We start from the raw sequence: 13,987 nt of genomic DNA, 5'->3' as shown, positions 1-13,987 counted from the left end.
AGCCGATGGCAGACACTCAACTGACAGAACCACCCCGGCACCCCGATGTGTCTTTTAAATATCAGAAAGAGGGGATCCCTGGGTGGCTCAGCGGTTTAGCGCCTGCCTTCGGCCCAGGGCGTGATCCTGGAGACCCGGGATCGAGTCTCACATCGGGCTCCCTGCATGGAGCCTGCTTCTTTCTCCCTCTGCCTGTATCTCTGCCTCTCTCTGTGTCTCTCGTGAATAAATAAATAAAATATTAAAAAAATAAATATCAGAAAGAAAAATCTTCTGGATCTGAGGGAGAAGTATTTAAAGAGATATTAATAACTGCTAGTAATAGAAATGTTGGATCAGAACATACCCCAATTCTATTAAAAGTTGAAGGTACTCAAGTTCTGTGGCATTTGTATCATGCAGAATGGCATGTCTGTTCGGCCAAAGTTCATGGTTTGTATCAGTCGGGGTTAGAACAGATAAGCAGAAACAGTATGAATAATATAGAAAAAGGAATTTATTAAGCGATTAGAGTTTATTCAATCTTAGGGTTTCCTTAAGGGCATAGGTGGTAGGAGTGGCTTCTCTCTGCAATGTCTGGGGCCTTAACTCAGAACATCTGAAACTGAGGGCTAACGTCATCTGGGGCCGTCTTCACCTGCACATCAGGTGCTTGATGCTGGTATCAGCGAGGACCTCAGCCAGGGCTGCTGTGTAGACATGGGACCAAGATCTGGCCAATGGAATAAGTGGAAGTGATGCGATCTCTTCCAGGCCTGACCCATACAAACTTCCTGTATGATCCTTTCTTGTTTCCGTCCATCAGCTGAATGGACAGGACTTCAAAGACCTAGAAGGAGGGAAAACCCAAAGGTGGAAAAGCCTGGGTTTCTGAGGGACCGTGTAGAGCAAAGCCCTCACTGCCCTGCCCTGGACCGTGACATGAATGAGAAACCAACACCTCGCTACCAAGCCATCTATAGCCAGGAGCTGCGTGTTGCCGCAGCTAATTCTCATCACCCTAATGACCATCTCTGCTCATTTACTGAAGTGACAGATGACCAGAGGCTTTCATCTGGTGGGGTCCGGCGAGCTGCAAACAGCCCTGGTGGTTGTGCTCAGCATCCCTCCGTGACAAGAGCCCTTTGTGTAGTCACCGTGTCAAGGGCTGCTCTTGCAGCTCCTATCAGCTAACGTGTGTTTGATGGAATTTTGATGATCTCATATGTCTTTTTCTGACTAAAGGTCACAACTCAGGGGTTTGTTTGGTTGGCATTTTGTTAAGGCAAAGGGCAAACTCCATTGTCTTTCGATCACCAAGTTTATAAAAGAACTCCTATCTGGATCCATTTCTTCTGCCCCCTGTGAACTTGGAGGAGGTTCATCTCCCACCCAAAGGCAGTCCAGGGTACAAATGTCTTCCCACTAACCGAATCCGATAGTAATTCCGTGTTACCGTCCCTCTTGATGCCCTCAACAATGTAGTTGAGCAAACTCCTTCTCCAGACACTTCATTTGACTCCTACAACACACCTTTCCTATAACGTGCTGACTTCACCATGGTCCCTTCCGCAGGCTCTTCGGTTGGATATCTAATAGCTCAGATCAAACAAACCCAAATTAGAAACTCATGCTCAACCCCTCCAAATCCAGGCCACCTGAACGCATCTGCACATCAACCCATGGCCCCACTCTTCACCTACTGGCTCAGGCCAGTCACCCAGGAATCATGCTTTTCGCCTCCTTCTCACACCCCTAAACCTCTAATCAATCAACAAATCCTGCGAAGTCGAGCTTCAAATGATATACACCAGGATCAATCCATTTCTTGCCATCTCTGTTTTTACTGCTCTATTTCCAACCACCATCATCTTGTGCCTGGATGATGGAATAGCCTTAGAATTGGTTTACCCTCCTCCACACTTGTTCCTACATTGTGTATTCTCCACAAAGAAACCAGAATGATCCTTTAAAAGTAAAAACTGTCCTTTGTCCTTTCAGTTCCCCAAATATACCAAATTCTTTCCTACCTCAGGGCCTTTGCACCTGTGGCTCTCTTTTCCTTGAACGTCCTTTTCATATGAATTGCTATGTCTTATGCTTCAGATCCAAACCTACATGTCACAGTCTCAGAGAGCACTTATCATCCTATATGAATCTGGTTCTCCCTTGCTATTCTCTGTCACAGCACCTGATTTAATTTTCAGTAGGACTTATAATTATATTTTTGTTTACCTGTTTATACTGTTGAAATGTCGATCCTTGTAACAATCTCCATAAGGGCGTGCCCTGTGGACTGAATCATGCCCCCCCAAAAAAATCCATAAATTGCTCTAACCTCCAATGTATTTAGAGATATGGTCTTTAGGAGGCAATTAACATTAAATGAAGTCATAGGGCACCTGGGTGGCTCAGTAGGTTAAATGTCCAACTCTTGGTTTCAGTTCAGGTCATGATCTCAGGGTTGTGAGATAGAGCCCTGCATTGGGCTCCATGCTGAGTGTAAAACTTGCTTAGACTTCTCTCTCTCCTTCTCCTTCTGTCCCTCCCCCAACCTCTCTCTCTCTCAAAAAAAAAAAAAAGATTAAATGAAGTCATAAGGTGCAAATCTAATAGGACTGGTGAGCTTAGAAGAGGAAGATCTCTCCTTCCCTCCCTCCCTCTTAAGAAAAGCCAAGGAAGGGCATAGTGAGTAGGGGGCTGGCTTGAAGAGCACCCTCACTAGGAACTGGACTGGCTAGTAGCTTAATCCTACCTTTCCCAGCTTCTAGAACTGGGAGAAAACACATTTCTGCAAAAGCCACCAAGCCTGTGGTATTTTGTTATAGCTGCCCAAGCTGAGACAGCAGGTTTACAGAGTTTGCTCGTCTCCACTTTTTCACCCCTTGCACTCAGCACAGTGCCTGGAACATGGTAGACATGCAAAAATTACGTGTTGAATCATGAATGGACTCCACACAAGCTACTGGTACCACTGCTTCAGCTCTACATCTACCAAATCCCCAAATTCCCTAGACGGTAGGCCCATCTCACACGAATTTAAAGAGCAGCTTTTCCTTCCTCCTGCCCCTTTACTGGTAAGTGGAAACATTACTGGCAGATGCTCCCACCGCTTCTGGCAGATTAAGATACTTTACCCAGAACTTGACTAATCGAGATCTGCCCAGGACATGAAACCTGTTTGCCTTCCCTGGACCACCTGTAAGCAGTTCTGGTGAGAAAATAAGGCCTGAGGGGGGTGTGTGGGTAGCTCAGTCGGTTAAGCTTCTGACTCTTGGTTTTGATTCACGTTGGCATCTCAGGGCCATGAGATCTAGCCTGGCATCGGGCTCCACCCCGCGGTGCAGAGCGACTTCAGATTCTTTTGTTTTCCTCCCACCCCTCACCCGCCTACTCACAGTCTCTGGCTCTCTCTCTCTCTCATAAAAATAAATAAATGTACGAATGAATGAATGAATGAATGAATGAATCTTTTAAAAAATACAAAAAAAATACAAAAAAAACCCCGAAGCCTATCCACGTGGCCCTCACTCGGGGGCCGGGTTAATGAGTAACCGGGTTTGGGGTTTGTTCCTGTTTTGGGTGAAACCCGGGCCCCTGGGGGTGGTGACCCCCCCTCCCCTCGCTGTTCTCTGCGGAGGAGTGGGGGAGCCCGCGCCCCGCCTCCGCCCGGAGCTCGGTGCCTCTGCAGGGAGAGCCCGCGGGGGGCGGTGCAGGGGGGCCGCGGGGGTGCGGGGTCCAGGGCTCAGCCCGCCCCGGGGTGCCCAGGGGAGCACACAGCCCCGAGTCCCAGGCCGAGCACGGCGCCCCCCCGGTGGTCGCGGGCCAGGCGGCTCCGAGCGGCCGAGGGTCCCTCTCGGCCCAAGCCCCGCGAAGTCCGGATGGGGGCGCCCCCACGGCCACATCCCCGAGGGGCCCGGACCAGCAGGCCTCACAGCAAACTCCTGACTCCCAGCCCCCCGACCCTCCTCCCCAGACCCTCCTGGTCTCAGCAAAGGCCGGCTCTGTCCTCCTGTCCGGCTCTGCGCCAGAGGGCGCCCCGCACCCCTCCGGCCTCCCAGCACCCGGTCCCCGAGGGCGCCCCGCACCCCTCCGCCCTCCCAGCACCCGGTCCCCGAGGGCGCCCCGCACCCCTCCGGCCTCCCAGCACCCGGTCCCCGAGGGCGCCCCGCACCCCTCCGCCCTCGCAGCGGCACCCATCCGTCAGCAGACCCCGTGGGCGCGGCCGCGTCGTCACCCCACGCCCGGAATCCGCGCACCTGTCCCCCCGCCTGTGCCCGGTCCCGGCCGGCAGGTGGATGCGCCGGGCCGGGCCCGCGTGGCCTCCTCTGCGCCCCCTGCTCCGCCCTCCCCCACCCCCGTCCTTGTCCTCGCGGCAGCCAGAGCGGCCTCGCACACGCAGGTCACGTGAGCACCCCCCAGCACCTGCGCCGACTCCCCTGCCCTCCCCGGGCTGCGAGGCCCCGCACCCTCGGCTCCCGCCCACGCCCACCCGGGCCCGGGCCGCTCCCTCCTGCCCCCCGCGCCGCCCGCGGTCCGGACTGTTGCAGAGAAGCAGGACCAGGCCGCTGCTGCCGTCGCGCGGAGGCAGGTTTCCTGGCGGCCGCGGCTCAGGTGCGGAGGCAGCGAGTCCCAACTTGCGGGCGGCCTGGGAATGCGGCAGGTGCTGCTGGGCCTTGGGGCTGGGAGCCGAGAGGTCAAGCGGGGGCTCCGGGCTGCCCCGGGGTCAGGATTTCCTTCCTCCTCGGGGACTTCAGTCTCTGCTCCCAAGGCCTTCAGCTGTGGCCCGGGCCCCGGGGCCTGGAGGGCGGCCTGCCTCGCTCAGAGTCTGCGATGGAAACATCCGTCCCCTCCAAGAAGTGCCTTCAGAGCCACAGAGACGGGGACCAGAGCCCTGGGCACCATGGCCTAGCCACGTTGACGGTAAAGCTGACACCAGGCGGCCTCTCTTGGGGTTCCTAGGAGGCAGGCCTCATCCTGCCTCAGGGCCTTCACCCCTCCTCCTCCCTCTGCCAAGGTTCTGCTTCTGGGTGTCCACCTGGACAGCCAGAAGTTCCCCCTCACTCCCCGTGGGCTTGGCTGGATGTCACTTGGTGACGCCTTCCCTGACAGGCCCAGCACTCCCAGTCCCCTCCCCTGGGCTTCCCTGCCAGGTGAGGTGTGTCTCAAAGGCACAGCTTTCTACTAGGAAGTCTCATGTGAAGAGTTTCCCTCCGGACTAGAAACTCCTTAACCAAAGGACCTTATCTAACTCAGCCAGTGGCCGGTGCTTTGGCTGGAATCTTCTATGTGTCCAATTCCACCCCCTTCTCTACTGGGCTTTGTGAGGCTAGAGCTGGGACTCTGGAGCTCACATTGTGCTTTGCTCATCGTCTCCCTGTCGGAGTTGCCACAGGGCCGCCACAGAAGGCTCTAAGGGAACCTGGGGTTTGTTTAATCAGATTTGGTGGGACATGCAAACACAGAAATGACTGTCATGAAGGAGGATGCTTAGGAAATAGGACATGCCATGCAGGGCTAGGTGGGGAAGCACCAGGGCGGGTCAGGGGGCAGAGGGAGTAAGGGGGAAATGTGGGAAGGGTATTGCTTGATTGCAGCTTTCCCTGGAAGGAACAGGCAAGGGGGGTAGGCAGGTGTAGAACTGCCCAGTTTGAATAATTTCAGTGGGCTCCAGGGTACAGGGGCTGTCCTTAGTCATCTGGTATCTGGCCCTGGAGTGATTAGAGCAGGTGAATAGTGACCTGAATGTGAGAGCCCACTAGAGGAGGTGGGTTTGCATATAAAAGGCATGCTCTATGGGCAGCCCAGGTGGTTCAGGGGTTTAGCACCGCCTTTAGCCCAGGGCGTGATCCTGGAGTCCTGGGATCAAGTCCCACGTTGGGCTCCCTGCATGGAGCCTGCTTCTCCCTCTGCCTGTGTCTCTGCCTCTCTCTCTCTCTGTCTCTCATGAATAAATAAATAAAATCTTTTTTTTAAAAGGCGTGCTCTAGGGCAAATTATGTGCCATCTCTATTTTTTTTTTTAAGGATGTTATTTATTTGAGAAAGAGAGAGCAGGGGGAGGGGCAGAGGGAGAAGCAGAGAGGCTCAAGCAGACTCCCAGCTGGGCTTGGAGCCCATCATGAGGCTTGATGTTATGACTCTGAGATCATGATAGCCAAAATCAAGAGTCTGGATGCCCAACCGACTGAGCCACCCGGGAGCTCCCTATCTCTAAAGGTGATGGTGGAAGCTAGCCCTGGGGGGGGGGGGGGAGCAGTCCCTCCAGAGTCAGTAAGGGCCCAAGGAAGCAAAGCATCAAATAAAAGGAATTTAAAAGGCATGATTAATATAGGCATACCTCATTTTATTGCACTTCGCTTTATTGTGCTTCATAGATATGGTGGTGGTTTTTTTTTTTACACAAATGTGGCTACTCTGCATCATCAAAATCTATCGACACCATTTTTCCAAGCATTTGCTCACTTCATGTCTCTGTGTCACATTCTGCTAATTCTGACAATATTTCAAACTTTTTCATTATGATTATATTTGTTGTGGTGATCTATGTATGATCAATGATTGCGACTTGCCCAGAGCTAAATGATGGCTAGTGCTTTTGAGCAATGAAGCATTTTTGAACTAAGGTATGTACATTTTTTTTAGACTACAGTACAGCACAGACTAACTTTCATATGCCCTGGGAAACCAAAAACTTCACCTGACCTGCGTTATTATGATATTTGCTTTATTGCAGTGCAAACAGCGGTGCCTTCCTGCCAGGCAGCTGAGTCCAGGGTACAGTATCCTACCACTTGCAAAGCCAGCCCCATTGTGCCCGTCTCAGAGATACCAGCTCCAGCCAGCCAGTGTCCTGTCCCCAAAAGGTCTGGGCCACGGCCCCATGGACTGACTCAGAGACACCAGCATCCTCCAAGCAGTCCCCACCCTTAGTGGCCTGTGTTCCCTCCTGCAAACTCACATGAGTTTTGATCACTCACACCTCCTCTCTGAGCTCCTTCAGCCCCAGGGTGGTAGCCGCTTCCTGCAGTTGCTACCTCTACGGTACCCTGGTGGTTTGCTAATTGCCCCTTTAGTGACCTCATTAACACCTTTATACCTAGTTAGCAATTACTTAAATTCAGTTCTCTCTGTTCAAATAACTGCTGGGGTTCTGTCTTCTGGTTGGACTCTGGCTGACAGAGAAAATGTGCCAGGAGGGGATTTCCTATTTTTTAATTTTTTTTGGCATTGCTTTGGTTGTGTTCTTGGAGTTGAACTCAGCACTGACCTCCTTGCCTGTGGACGATGAGATGAGAGCAACTGTGGCATGCAGAGACTTCACAATTAATCAATCACCCGTGGTTGACCATAATGAAGTGCCTATTGAAAGTGCCAGGGGACCAAGTGGCTGTTTCTCCTGGTCATTGTGGCAGTGATGATGACCTCAAGGGCCATGGTGTGGGGCGAATTCTTTTAAGTGCACCGCAGTCCTTATGGAAAGAAAGGGTGTGACTATTCAGTTTCGGGATCATGACCAAATTTGAGAAGTAATGAATGTACCTTAGAAATGAAGTATGAATGTCTCAAAAATGGATACAACCATTGCTGTTACTTTGCACCTTCTTATTTGGGGGAGAAGTTTAGATGTCTCCGTTTGTATGAAGGATGGTTTTATTTTGTTAGGTAGACAGAGCTGGTTTTATGGTCTTACAGAAGTTCAAATATGTGAAGATGTGTGCTTAGGGATGCTGAATAGTCAAAGGGACGGAGGGTGCCATGCATTAAGCTGTTGTCTGTTAGCTCCAACTCACCCTTCCATACTCTGCAGGTGATGCTGGGGCAGGGACCCTGCCAACCACATCTCTGCTTCGCCAACAGCAGGCTCCCTATAGGCTCCGTCAATACGTGGTACAGGGACGGCAAGATTGAAGGAAGTAGGAACTGGCTTCTTCCCCTGGACTTCCCAAAACTGTATCATTCTTCTTCAGCATGGCCATAGCAGGTCCCTCCTGTGGGACTTGCTGAATCCAGTGTTTGATCTTCCCAACATTTGGACACCAGGCTTATTGTGCTTTGCTCAGAAACCCCAACCACAGCTGAGCAGTACCCACCCCTCCTCAGAGATCTCAGTTTCAGCTCTGCACCACCTCTCCACTAAGCTTGAGTTGTAAAAATTTAAATACCTTCCCTCAGGGATCTCTGGGTGGCTCAGCGGTTTAGCGCCTGCCTTTGGCCCAGGGCACTATCCTGGAGTCCCAGGATCCAGTCCTGCGTTGGGCTCCCGGCATGGAGCCTGCTTCTGTCTCTGCCTCTCTTTCTCTCTATGTCTATCCTGAATAAATAAATAAAATCTTAAAAAAATAAATAAATACCTTCCCTCTGTTCTCCCAGCCTAGATGGTGGCATTGCTTCCAGTAATTGCCACCGCCAGAATACCTCATTGTTCTGTTCTTGTCAGCTAACCAGTCAATAACTTTATATCTAGGTGACAGTTGTTGAGATTAAATTCTCTCTGCTCAAATAAATAGTGTGGTTTCTATCTCCTGATCAGACCCTTCCTGATATATATGCCTTAGTGGGTGACATCGCAGCACAGAAACAAATATTTTGTCAAACTAGTGGCAATACCAGTTATTGAGTCTTACCACTCAGGCTTTGTTCTAAGTGCCCTACAAGCATTATCTCATTTTCTCATCCAAGTAATCTTATGAGTTAGGAATTGTGAACCCTAATAAGAGGAAAAATAAATACTGCTACGTAGGGAGTATTAAATTGAACGTACTGCCAGGTAAAGGAGGGACACTCGATCCAGTACAGAAGTTAGGCCATGTGAGATTGCATCTTCAGATTAAGTGTTAGCAAACAACTCAGGATGCAGGAAAGGTTTCCTTCGGGGCAAGTAAGGTACAAGGGCTGAACAGGGCCTGTGAAAACTGACTCCATCCAAAGGCAAGGGTGAGCTTCTAAGGGTGACAGCCCCAGTTTCAGCAGGAGGGGTGACTGGTGGGTGTAAACAAGTCTTTAGCTTGTCAACACAGGACTGTGCGGTTTGTAATGGATCTGAGCCCCAATCCCACCTGTGACTTTTTGGAACTTCATTGACCCAAAAAGTCATGAGGTTGAGTCCAAATAGTGCAGTTGAGGCAAAGATCACAAGTACAAGTTCATCAGCAGGCTTTTCTTTTTGCTGATTCTGAGTAGTTCTCCAAGAAGCAGTTGCTTTGGGCTTGACCAATGCTTTCTTGCATTTTAGTAGTAGTACAGGCTTAGAGTCACGCAGTAGGTAAGCCTAACTGCGGATGCTCAAGACTCAGCAAAAATCTCCTTATCATCTCGTTTTTACCATGAGGAACCCAAGCCACAGGGCAGTTAGGTAGCCTCTCCCTTGGCCCCACAGCTGGCCAGTGAGAGAGCCACACATTGGTGGCTTACTTTGCATGGGAATCGATTTCATGATGCCATGTTTCCCTACAGGTACTCATATGGGCCAAGCCTTCCTAGTCAGGCAGGTTGACCTCAGAGTTGGTATATTTAACCTCTTCATTATACTATTTCTAAGGGAGAGAGACCAAGAATATAGTGTTGTTAAGAACATGGACTCTAGGGGTGCCTGGGTGGCTCAGTTGGTTAAGTGGCTACCTTGGACTCAGGTCACAATCCCAGTGTCCTGTGATCAAGTCCCTGGACTATCAAGCCCTGCAATGGGCTCCCTACTCAGCAGGGAGTCTGTTTGTCCACCCCCTCCAAGCCCCTCCCTCTCACTCATGCTCTGTCTCTCTCCCAAATAAATAAATAAAATCTTAAAAAAAACAAACCATGGACTCTAGTGCTAAGTAGATCTTTACCAGCTTTACCTTATGCCACTTAGAGTTTCCATGATCTAGTTAAGTTATTTAGCTTCTCTAAGGCTTAGTTTCCTCAACTGTAAAGCGAAAAAACTAACACATACCTAAAAGGGCACTCAGTTTAATCTATTTTAGATCATTTTTTTAAAGCATCCAATTTGTGGTCCATGACTGCCCCCTAAAGGTAATATTAAAATTTGCACTCTAGAATTCTACCGGATACAATTCCTGAAAAGCCCTTTTCTCCCCAAACTGTCCGGCAAAAAGCCAGTAGTTTCTGCAATAACCGCTGGCGTGTAGCGTCTCTGATGTCTTCGAATTGCAAGATCAGGCTTCTTCAAACAGAATCAGCAAGGCTTGACCCAGCTGGTGCTGCAGGGCACCCGGGGCACCGAGAAGTGAGTCCCATGAGAAGTAAGTCACCTGCTACCAACAATAACAACAGCACATGAAACCCAGAGAGCTTTACAAACGAGTGTCCCCCATTTCAAAGAAATAAATTATCCCTTATACAAAGTATTTCAAATAACAACAGGAAGGAAGGAAGAAAGGAAGGAAGAGAAGAAAACTGACCAATTTATTATATTAAGCTAAACTAAGTCTGCAATCTTTTATCTTAAATTCTTTGGGGTTTGGGAGTTTAGAAAGATAATGCAGTGTATACGTTGTGTACAACACCTCCAGCAAGTCTAGACCAGCTCCCACAACCAAATATGTTAATATCTTTGCAGCATCACATACCGAGTAGAATAAATAAAAACTATAAATAGGCTCACATCAGTTCAGATCAGTTTTTTTTTTTTAAGATTTTTATTTATTGACAGAGAGAGAGAGCAGGGAGTGGCAAGCAGAGGCAGAGGAGGAAGCAGACTCCTCGCTGAGCAGGGAGCCCAACCCAGGACTGTATCCTAAGACCTTTAGCTGAGCCAAAGGCAGACACTCAACAGACTGAGCCACCCAGGTGCCCCAATTCAGATCAGGTTTTGCTGCCAAATGAGTTTGCTGAAAAAGTACTCTCCCTAAAACAAACAAAACCACCTATTGTTCTCAGAACTTTTGCATTTTAGAATTGCAGATAAAGATTGTGGGCCTCTTAACAGATGCCAAACACATCTGGGATGCTAGTATGAGAAAAGAAAATTTAGCCCAAACTTGTGAAAATATTTGCAAAACTCCTAAAAGTAAAATGCTAGCAAATAGCATCCTGTAGCGTATAAGGCAAACAGCGTATAAATTTTCACCACCTCCACCACTATTCCCTCTGCACCACCTCATCATCTCTCTACTGAATTTTTGCAATAGCTTGCTAACTGACCTCTCTCCACAGAAGCCAGCATGGCTCCACTAAAACACATTAGAGTTGTCCATCCTCTGAGCAAACCTGTGGTGTCTTCCCATTTAATTCAGAATAAAAGCCAAAGATCTTACAATCCCCTGCAAAGCTTTCCATGAGCTGATCTCCCAGCAGCCTTTCTGGCCTCACCCCCTACTGCTTCCCCACGGCTCACCCCACTTGAGCCACAATGGCCTCGAGGTTCCTTACCTGGAGGGAAAGAAGGAAGACATGAGAGCAGCCCCAGGCAAAACACCACAGACTCCTGCTATTCTTACCTGAAGTACACCAGTTTTTCATGAAAAAACACTTCTCAATTTGTTATGTGGCTGAGGCACAGGGGCACAGGAGCAATTGTGTTAGGTATTGGAGACAAAAGTCAAATAAATAAATAAATAAATAAATAAATAAATAAATATTTTTTAAAATTATAGCACTCGTACTTAAAGGATACCTGGTCAGATTCTTCTGGAGAGTGACCTGGTTGATCTGCACTACTGCCAGGGACCCAGGGAGATGACATAAATAGATCTCAGAGTCTGATTTCTAAGAAGCATCTCCTTGGTTTGGCCTGAGGGTGGTGAGGTCAGCTACTGCGTGGCTGTGGAAACACGACAGGCGCAGGCCTTGGTGTCAGAGTGGGACAGGCCAACGCACCTGACTGCAGTGACAGCATGTGTTCTAGTCGACTTCTGACCCTGGAGGGCTGTGGCCCCCGCCTGTGGGGGGGATGTGAGGGAAGCTTAACGAGGACCTCTGACAAGGACTGGCAGATGCCTCCTGTTGGGGGGAGGAGAGACCCAGATGAACCAGAGGCAGAGGCAAGGGGAAAGGGGCCCGTGGTAAGGGCCAGAATTCGTACACAGGTTGGGGTTGACTTGACAGCTGTGGCCCCTTGCCAGGACCCTAGGAGCCACAGGATCCACCAGTGTTTAAGAAGGGAGCTCTTGGGATCCCTGGGTGGCGCAGCAGTTTGGCGCCTGCCTTTGGCCCAGGGTGCAATCCTGGAGACCCAGGATCGAATCCCACGTCGGGCTCCCAGTGCATGGAGCCTGCTTCTCCCTCTGCCTGTGTCTCTGCCCCCCCCTCTCTCTCTGTGTGACTATCATAAATAATAAATAAAAATTTTTAAAAAAAAGGGAGCTCTGGAGAGTTTAGGTTTATTTTGAAAAAAGATCACCCTAGGAAAAGGCTGGAGGGTAGATTGAAGGGACACTTTCCTAGTCAACTGCATTGACCTTCTGGTCTCCAGGATTCCCAACAATCCTTTCTGGCCACAGTGGTCAGAGCACTATTTTATTATTAATTTAATTTAATTTAATTTAATTTAATTTAATTTAATTTAATTTCAAAGACATTATTTATTTATTCATGAGAGATACACAGAGGCAGAGAGAGAAGCAGGCTCCCTGAGGGGAGTCCGAAGGGGTACTCCATCCCAGGACCCCAGGGATCACGCCCTGAGCCGAAGGCAGACGCTCACCCCCTGAGCCACCCGGGCGTCCCCACAGCACTATTTTAGAACATAAAATGTGATCATGAATTCCCTGTTACAACCTCCTGTAACTGCTCCAAGCTGCCAAATCCCGCACATGGCTTATGGGGTGGCGTCACCCTTGCCTACCTTTCCTGCTTGATCTCATGACCACCCCCTGCACACTCCAACCTTTCCATCCCTCGAGTGTGCACAAGCGGATCTCCTTAAAATCTCCCTGCTTCCTCCTCTCCCGGCTTCTTCTTCCTTTAGGCTTTGGCTTCGAGGAGACTTTATTTTATTTATTTATTTATTTAGAGAGAAAGAGAGCACGCACACCTGGGGTGGGGGGCAGAGAAAGAATCTTTTTTTTTTTTTTAATATTTATTTATTTATGATAGTCACAGAGAGAGAGAGAGAGAGAGAGAGAGAGAGGCAGAGAGAGAAGCAGGCTCCATGCACCGGGAGCCCGACGTGGGACTCGATCCCGGGTCTCCAGGATCGCGCCCGGGCCAAAGGCAGGCGCCCAAACTGCTGTGCCACCCAGGGATCCCTAGAGAAAGAATCTTAAGCAGGCCTCACCCAGCTGGTTGCGGGATGGAGAGCAGAGCTTGACCTGCCCACACTGAGATTGTGACCTGAGCCTAAATCATAATCCCCCCTTAACCGACTGAGCCACCCACGTGCCCCTAGGCTTCAGCTTAAATGTGACCTCAAAGAGGTCTTAACCCGCAGCTCTATGGAAAACAGGTGGCCCCATTAGTTTCTGCCACAAATGGCAATCTGCGATTTCTGAATTGGCTTAGTCCAAGAGTCAGGGGGCAGGTATTTCAGGCCTTGTGGACGGACCATAGGTCTCCTGACCCTGTAGTGTGAAAGCAGCCACAGGCAAGTGATGAGCATGGCTGTGTTCCAATAAAACTTTATAAACACTGAAAATTGGATTTCATAAATTTTCATGTCTGCTAAGATTATTTTATTTTTTTAAATTTGGAGTTTATTTTAAGATTTTATTTATTCATGAGAGAAAGAGAGAGGCAGAGACACAGGCAGAGGGAGGAGCAGGCTCCATGCAGGGAGACCGATGTGGGATTTGATCCTGGGACTCCAGGATCATGCCCTGAGCCCAAGGCTGAGCCACCCAGGCATCCCTGCTAAGATTATTTAAAAAGTTCTCCCCGTCTACTTAAAAATGTAAGGGGATCCCTGGATGGCTCAGCGGTTTAGTGCCTGCCTTCAGCCCAGGGCATGATCCTGGGGTGCCAGGATGAGTCCCCCATCGGACTCCCTGCATGGAGCCTGCTCCTCCCTCTGCCTGTGTCTCTGCCTCTGTCTCTCTCTGTGGGTCTCTCATGAATAAATAAATAAAATCTTA

The sequence above is a fragment of the Vulpes vulpes genome, chromosome 10 (assembly GCF_048418805.1).
Source record: "Vulpes vulpes isolate BD-2025 chromosome 10, VulVul3, whole genome shotgun sequence".
NCBI classification, from domain to species: domain Eukaryota; kingdom Metazoa; phylum Chordata; class Mammalia; order Carnivora; family Canidae; genus Vulpes; species Vulpes vulpes.
Note: the sequence above shows the minus strand (reverse complement) of the source record.